Genomic DNA, 9,134 nt, shown 5'->3' on the forward strand with positions numbered 1-9,134 from the left:
TATTCTGTCTTTGAGACTGATATCATTAAACAATAGCTCAGAGATAAAATAAAGGAGGTTGAATGAGAAATAAAGAGACAGACTGCAGAGAGAAGGTCTCCCCCGCCTTTTGTCCTTAGTGTGACTGCGTTTGTCCTTTTGTCGTGCTCTGGCTATGAGGGAGTGATGTTCCCTGTAGACAGCTGATACTGACCTTGTACATGGAAATCAGACCTGCAGAGAAAGAGTACAGAGTTTGCAGGTGAGAGCAAGAGAGACAGTGACAGAGGGAGGGAATAAATGTGTGTGTATTTGTGTGTGTGTCTGCAGATGTGTACAGTACATGTCTCTGCCTGTTTGCCTGTCTTCTCGGTGGCAAGTGTCTGGTGTGACTGCAACTCTGTGTATATGTGTGCACGTGTGGACGAGTGTGATGGGTGCCTGCCACATTTGTGTGTACGGTCCTCTGTGCGTGCTCGTATATGTGTATGCGAGTGAGGCAGAAATGAAAGGCAGGAGTCCCATCTGTTGTGGTGTAATGACTGTGCTATTTGGAGGCAGGAAAGGTTTGGTGCGGGAGCAGCTGGTACCTCGCCCAGTGACCTTTTAGCATTCCTCCTCTCACCATCTGACAGATGTGTCAACTCGATTATTTCAAAAGGCCCTGAATAAATAAGCGATTGTGAGAGAGCGCCGCCCGCTAACCCAAACAGTCGACGAAACAGAGGGTCCACACACGTACACACAGGTGAAAGTGGATGCAACGAGAAATACGCCTGCAAGTACGCAAACACCCTCTTAATACTTGCAAGGGCGAAGACCGACACAAGCACATGCACAGTGAACAGCACAATCAAATTCGCCTCCACTGAACAAAGTAAATGATCGCAGAGGTGAGCAGACGCATCACCCCTGTTGTTGAATCGCTCATTTCCTACTTTCCCTCGTTCTACTCCACACTCTTTCTTTTCCTATCATCTGCTAAATAGCTGTTGAGTCGCTGGTATGTGGCTTGGTAAAAGGGGTACAATGGGGGTGAATTGAATGCCATTGTGGTTCAGGTACCCTTGGAGCACCACTATTAGCTGGCTGTGGGTGGAGGGAGGGGGCTGGGGCTGGGTGGTTGGGGCCTCAGGTGTTGTTGGGAGGCCGCCGATGGACTCTCATGCCCTGGCAGAATCCACAGCGGACGGAGGGGAATGGGAGTCTGTTGTGCATACTGTATGTGTGTGTGCCTTTGTGTCTGTGTGTGTGTGGAGGGGCGGGGGGCTAATTGACTCACTGAGTGATTGGAGGACTGTGAAGAGGCAACCACAATCAGACCTGCCCTGATAGAGTTTGATGCCTCCCTAAATAGTTTTCAAATGGAGGAGCAGGTGCTGTTTTTCCGAAGCAATCCCCACTGCCCGGGTGTATAAGAGAGGAAAGTGTGTGCGTTCTTGGGTGTGTGTGTGAGCATGTCAGTACATGTGAACAGTATCCAGGTGATTGTGTGGGTTTTGTGTCATTGTTTGACTCTTTATCATTAGAGTAATTGGAGGGAGAATAATCAGAGGTGGTAAATGTATGTATTTTTTTTTTTATTCTATTAATCCGTTCAACTATTTTGTTTTGTTCACTGTTACACTTAAAGGTGCTACATGTAAGTTTTCTCCAACGCCGAATGCGGTTTCTTGCCAGGAGTGGGTGGTAGTGGTGATAATGGTCGCTTGCCAAGAGCTTCAGCCATCAGTGTGTTTACAAGACAAGAGGTAAGAATACGCTCTCTGCACAGCACTACTTCTTCATCCTCTCATGTTGGACTGAGGGCAGACTGGACGCTACAGTGACTCACAATCGCAAAGTTGTATTACGAGATGGGATGAAATGGGACTAGCCTGTTAGCATGCTAACTTCAGTAGAAGAAAAGAAGTGACAGAAATAAAAGCAAAACAAGAGTTTACACTGGCGTTGCCTTCCACCGCTGGAGACAGCTCTTGGTGAGTAAAGGAATGAAGTTTGATGCTGACCTGGTAAGTAGAAAGCTATTAATGCTAGGGTTGGCTATGTAGTGATAGCAAAAACTCACATATGGCACCTTTACATTTAACACCACATCTCAAAATATCGAAGCAAAGAAATCTCAGTGAGTCATAGCTCCAATTATAGGGAAAGTAAAAAGATGACAAAAGAAACTGAATTCATACGAGAGTGGTGACGGATCAATCCCACAGGGGAGCTTCTGTTACCTCAGAATTCAATTTTGGTGGCTAAAATTGGAGAAAAGCCTTTCATTTTGTCTACCCCACTGTGTTAAGAATGACTTGTGTTGAAAATCCTCTGATGCTCTTGTCCAAAACCCCAGGGATTTTAACAGGCCCTGGACTGTCCATCTCTCTTAGCAAGTGTGAAATGGGCTTCATCAAATCATGTCCAGTCATCTTGATTTTACCCAGTGGATCCAAACTGGTTTGTGCTGGTTGTTGGGATGTCATGCTTTGAGATGTGTAGAGGCGGACGTGGCACAGTCCATCCTCTGCCTGTTTTATTCTCTTGTTTTACATTAACTCGGTATGACATGCTTTGAATAACCCACCAAGTGCTACAGAAAATGGATTATTCAGAGGGAATTCATAACACTTCTGGCACAGGAGTAAAGCCATTCGGGTGAACACTCCGAAACATATGTAACACTCACAATGAATTTTCAAAATCCAGTCTGTAGCTTTCTTGACAGTCCAAACTCATATCAGCCCAACCTCAGCATGGATACAAAATTAACATCAGGGCTTTTGCCCGCTGGGTCAGGACCACGCACAATAACCGTTGTCGTTCCTGGACTCCTGTCTCAGTGCTTCTGTCAGCACAGCAAGCCCTCCCCATCTATCATCTCCATTGATCTACACTAATGACAGATGGTCATTATGGGTGGGGGAGACAGATTGCCTTCACCACAGCATGGCTTCACAGGCACGTTCAGGCAGCACAGACTGTGTGTGTGTTCTCTGGGTGTACTGGAATATCTGATATCTTATTTCTTCTGGTAAACAAAGGCCCAAATCTATTCCCCCCCTAATTAATACAGAAACACACCAAGACAGAGCAATGGTACTTTAGGATTTGACGCATTCAGGCAGAAGCTATGAGCACAGAATAAATGTTTCCTTACAATGTCATGCAAGTTAAAGGAAACATCATCAAACCTTAGCACCATCCCAAAAAGATCCATACTAACGCAATTGCACAGTTATTTTTTGTGCATCTTTCATATCAATGTCTTACTGGTTTAATGTTTATGTAATTATCAAAGAGGAACATCTGTCACTTGAAAAAAACAATTCTATTTTTTCAAGCACCTAAAATCCCATTAGAGAATCTGGGTCACTAACCCATTCACTCATGTAATGTGCCCAGACACTATCCAGATGTGTAGCATGTGGAACGAAGCAAGGATGCTCACTTTCCACTATAACATTTTGCTGAATTGTTGCATATTATGCATTTTGTATGGGGTTGTTTCATAGACTGAAAGTGTATTTAAAGATGCACAAGCCATGTGTGCATTGCAACGGCTGTTTCATTAGCATTGGGAGTGTTATGTGGGAATTAGCAGTGTTTGTACTTTAGCCTTACCCAAAAGCATTGGCATCAGTGAAAACGTTCTTGAATTCTGATCTTCACTATCAAGATTTGGTATCAAAATGTCTTGTTCCCCTAGAATTTATGGTTATTGCTATACAGTACGTGTATCATACATATATATATATATATATCATTTGCAATAAGGAAGAAACTGATACCTATCCTCAATGGTCAGTAAGACAGTTTCATACCATATTATGAATAGTAACTTATATCCTCGTTTGGATCATATTTGGGAGAATTGGTTTATTTTAATCCTCAAATAAAAGCACACTAATATAAGCAATTTCAGATTATTTTAATTATCATTATTCATCTGCCAGTTATCTTCTTAATTAATCGCTTTATCGTTAATTGTCGTTCCCAGAGTCCAAGGTTACGTCTTAAGATATCTTCTTAAGATATTGAGTTTACTATCACAGAAGACTAAGAAAATCGGAAAATATTCACACTTGAGAGGCTGGATTTGGGGCACTTTTTGCTTTAAAAATTTACATAAAAGATGAATCAACTTTCAGAATAGTTGTAATAACCGACTAAGTTATCAGTTCTTATATCATGGAAACTGAGCTTGTCAAGATGACAAGACAAATAATGAGCCGAATTAAAGGTGCTATATGTAAGTTTTTGGTATCGCTAGCCAGCGTGAACATTGACAGCTATTCTCTTGCTAAGAACTTCAGCCATTGTTGCATTTACAAGGCAATAGGTTAGAATATGCCCTATGGGCGGCACTACTTCTTCATCCTCTCATGCTGGACTGATTGGAGGTGCTACAGTCACTCACTATCGCAGAGTGGACAGGCCGGGGCTAGCCTATTAGCATGCTAACTTCAGTAGAAGAAAAGAAGTGATAGAAATAGAAGCAAAACAAGAGTTAACATTGGCGTTGCTTTCCACCGCTGGATACAGCTCTTTGCGAAGTTTAATGCTGAATTCACAAAGTTTCTTCTATACTGGTAAGTAAACAGCTGCTAATGGTAACGTTGGCAGTGTAGCAATAGCAAATACTTAGACCACCTTTAAGCATCTACATTCCAACTATATAATGTGTATGTCATGACCAAATAAGTTGTGTAATTATTTACTTAAGAAGCTCACCTGAACTAAACTGTAAACAGAACACCATATACTGTAATAAACATAGTATATGGTATACTATATATACCATATATAATAAATAATGATGAAATATCTCTGTGCATCATGAGATGATAATAAAGTCAGAGGTGTTCATGAGAAGTTTATTTGTTCAGAGGAGTCTTTATCCACACGGCATACAGAGGCAATTAAGACAGTACTGTGCTTCAGGTCACACAACAGTAGAGCTCATGCTTTTGTTTATTAACTGTGAACCTTGAAAGACTAGTTCTAACTAGCTCAGTGTGATTTATTCATAAGACTATGGATCTGCAAAAAGGCATGTCAATGTAGCAGCCTAGGTTGAAGAGGCCAATAAGTGGTCGATGTGTATTGTACTTATATGAGAATTATTCATCTTTCTTCAGACTGATCATTCACCATCTTCAGTTACCACACTTATAACATTGAAGAGGGTAGGGGAGTTGTCATTATTTTGGTTGGTTGTTTAATACATTAGCAGATTTTTCTGATCCTAAGGTTGGCTTAATCAATAATTCCATCCTGTGGGACCTTAGAGGGCTTATCCACAGAAGAGAAACATACATATGAATGAAACAGACAGTAACTTAATGCAACAAACCTTGGGGATTAACACAAGTTACAGCTCATAATATAAAACAAAATAGATGCCTGATCAGTGGTAATTACATTTTGTCTCTTCCTACAGATATAGAAGCTAGACTCAATGCAAAAAATCTGAATCCTTTTTGATGATGAAATTTATTTGTATCAAAATACATATGGATTAATACTAATACTGATTTTCTTAAAGGTTGAGATGTACAAAGAGTGACTACCAAGGGTAGATAAAAACAAATAAAAGGTGGTATACCCTAGATAAATTAGCATATGAGTGCTCATTTTTGGTCAATTATTGTCTTTTAATTGTAAGTGTAATGAGAAACAAATTCCTATTTCTTTTACCACAGCTTTCACAGATGAAAGAAGTTATCTTGCTTTCTACAGCACAAAGTGATGGAACTAAAAACATGCTCACCACCCACATTTAAAACCCATAGGGGTAGAAAGTTCATGTTGGATACAACTTGGCCTTGCTTCCCACAACTGCATTTAAGCTGTATAAAATGTGTAAACCTTGTTCTTGTGTGCAGCAGCAAGAATAACATCTATAATTCAACGCAGTTATTAGGGGCAAGGTGGGGCTACCAACACAAAGCTGTCCCAATCCAAACTAACCGGCGTCATGAACTTAGATCTTAAAAGCTTGTACCCTCGCTGGGTCCCAAAGGTCTTCAGCAGCCAGTGGGGTCCCTTGGACCCAGCACCAGCTCTATGATTTAAATGAGGCCATAAAATTCTAAATGGAGATGGGAGGCTAGTTGCTTAATTGACCTTTATTGGGCTTTCTGCTTCATTTGAAGACTGGATATTAAATTAACATGATAATTCAGGCCCAGCCTGTTAATGCCACTATTGCCCCCCCTTGTCCCCCACATTTTAATATCGCCCTGTAACTTTTATGGCTCTCATTGATTTAGCACTGCTTTTTATTAACTGGCTTTAATTTTCCATATTGGCACACACTTGCACAAAGAAGGTTTTATTCAAATCAAGCAGCGCAATGTTACAGGATTCAGGGTTTATGAGGCTATTTCTATGAAAAACCTCCCCCATTTTCACTTTGACATATAGCATATAGGCTGTAACATGGAGATGAGATCTAATATGCATAGGGGAGCTCTGGAGTTGGTTATTGGAACAGGGGCTATGGTATTCGTGTCATGGGCGTTAGTGGAATGGTTTAATTATGTATCATGACAAAGTGCTCTATTTTGCATAGTAACATAATTACGATGATGAGAAAATAAATTCTTTTCATAATTCCGAGAAAAAAACAAACAATAACAAACAACATTAAATAATTTAATTTTTTTAATGTATATATCCACAGATTTGCAATATGCTGTTACATCATTACTTTAGCAAATGGGACTCTTTCGCAGAGGTTCAGGTGAAACTTCATTTTTACGGAACAGGATCTGGTAGTAACCATGACAGTGATGACAGTGATGGGTAATTGAGGATTTATGCAGTGGCTCTAGATACAACAACTGCATAAAACAGTTATCAATATCACCTTTTCATATATGTTTTTCACTATTTTGGGGTGTCTTTCATGTATCCAGGTGGAGAACTTGCTGTCATATTTATCCCTCTGACTGTCCCTCCAAATATCTTATGAAGCTCGACAGAATCCAAACACACCAATACAGGTACTCACTGCTACGCAAAAAACTACAGATGCTGGAATCCACTGTTTTAGCTGACTATGTATATCATAGGGATTTACATACCACCAGTGTTTAAGTTAAGCAGACATCTTCGGGGAGATGGAAGAGTTTTGTTCTGTGGCCTTAAAGGAAGAAGGCTGAGAGAGTGCTACTGTCCTCTGGTGGCAGCGATGTGAACTTTATAAAGGTATTGGCAAATGGCCAGCAATTGGAGGCAGTGTTGGAAGATACAATCTTGATTTCAAAAAGAAAGACAACTCATTATGAATCAAAATAAAGTCTGGTGAGCAGTACTTGGGAATACTGTTGGTAAAAAATGGTGATGGTGGTGCTCGTGGTGCAAGTGTCCACAAATTTGTAATATTCATCTGAGATTGTCATTGCTCCATGAGTGTTGTATAAATATAAACTCAGCTGCTAGTTTATTAGGTATAACTGTATGATCATTTTTGCAGTGGCAGTTTTTGGTGCTGCTGAATAGCATTGCATTATACTAATAGGTATTATGATTTTGTCCACCCCATTTATATCAGTGACGTTAGGCTAAATAACAGAAACACTTGTTTGTATAATGTAAGTTCAACAACCACAACAAACTACATCAAACAACACACTGAGAAGTGTGTGTTTGTGTGTGTGTGTGTGTGTGTGTGTGTGTGTGTGTGTGTGTGTGTGTGTGTGTGTGTGTGTGTGTGTGTGTGTGTGTGTGTGTGTGTGTGTGTGTGTGTGTGTGAAACAGTTGTTTGTATAATATAAATTCAACAACCACAACAAACTACATCAAACAACACACTAAGTGTGTTTGTGTGCGTGCGTGCGTGCGTGCGTGCGTGCGTGCGTGCGTGCGTGCGTGCGTGCGTGTGTGTGTGAGTGAGAGAGAGAAAGAGCAAATACTTAAAAATAGAACTCACACACACACACACAACACAACACACACACACACAAATAACAACACACAAAACCCAGCAAACCCACCAGCACATTTGGTTCCTTGCTGGATGCCCTTTTCTTTTTTTTTTTCTCTCTGGGATGCATCATTTTTTTGTCTTTTGTCACCAAAAAAAAAGAGGAGCCAAAGAATATGAATATGCGTTTACATCTGTCTTCCATTAATATGCATGCCTGAATCCACATCTCAACACAAAGCCAATTTTCTGGCCATCTGGGGGATGGCTGGTAGAGGTAATGAATATTCTTTATGAATATGTTTTATTTTGCGAGGTGGCAATACATCATGAACATGCCGCTATTTTTCTCCCCTCACTCTCTTCTTTCTGTCTGTCCCTCTCACTCACTCTCTGCCTCTCCGAGCTGCTGGGAACCTTCACCGCACAACTTGATGAGTTTAATTAGACTGTAAAGAGGAGGGATGGATGGATGGACAGATTGAGGGAAGGCTGGATTGGATGAATTAAAAAAAAATCTTTTACCACACAGATTCTCACTCTCTCTCTCTGTATCTCTCTGTCTCTCTCTAGTAGGAGCCTTAATAAGCCCCACACCTGCTCTGAATGTTGATGCTTGAAAAAGAAATACGGCTGAAGCTAATAGCTATTATGACTTCTGCAGTAACTAGTCTGCAGTCCTGATGTCCATTTAATTGCTAAAGTAACTTATGACTGAGGTAACACCACATTGAATACTCATTGGTTTTACTATATTTTATGTTTTGCAGACTAGCAAATTCCTCATATAAGGTTGGCTACAAAAACTGTCAGTTTTACTTTTAAATTTCTTAGATTGCAGAGTCATGAGAACAGGAATCAAAGCATATTCTGAGAGATAAACTGACTAGGCATAACATATGCAGTCATAAACTATTACTTTTACAGGTAATTCACAAGATTTTATAAAATCACAAAAATGTGTGATGCAATTACCATAATAATTTCTTGCACAAATCCAAAAACTCCATCTCTGACATACGCTGTGCTAAAGTACATGTTGCCTAATTATAGGTACATTTTTATGACACCATGTTAAGAAATAAGAATAGAGAGGTGGAGTGTAGGATATGTCAGCCCGTAGGCACCTCTTTATGTCACATCGATGATTTAGACGTCAGTGACAGTATTACTGTTGCTCACACATCTCTGGGGCCTTGGCACAGTCCATTGGCTAGTGGTGTCCTTTAATGAT

Source organism: Xiphias gladius, chromosome 24, assembly GCF_016859285.1.
Source record: "Xiphias gladius isolate SHS-SW01 ecotype Sanya breed wild chromosome 24, ASM1685928v1, whole genome shotgun sequence".
NCBI lineage: Eukaryota > Metazoa > Chordata > Actinopteri > Istiophoriformes > Xiphiidae > Xiphias > Xiphias gladius.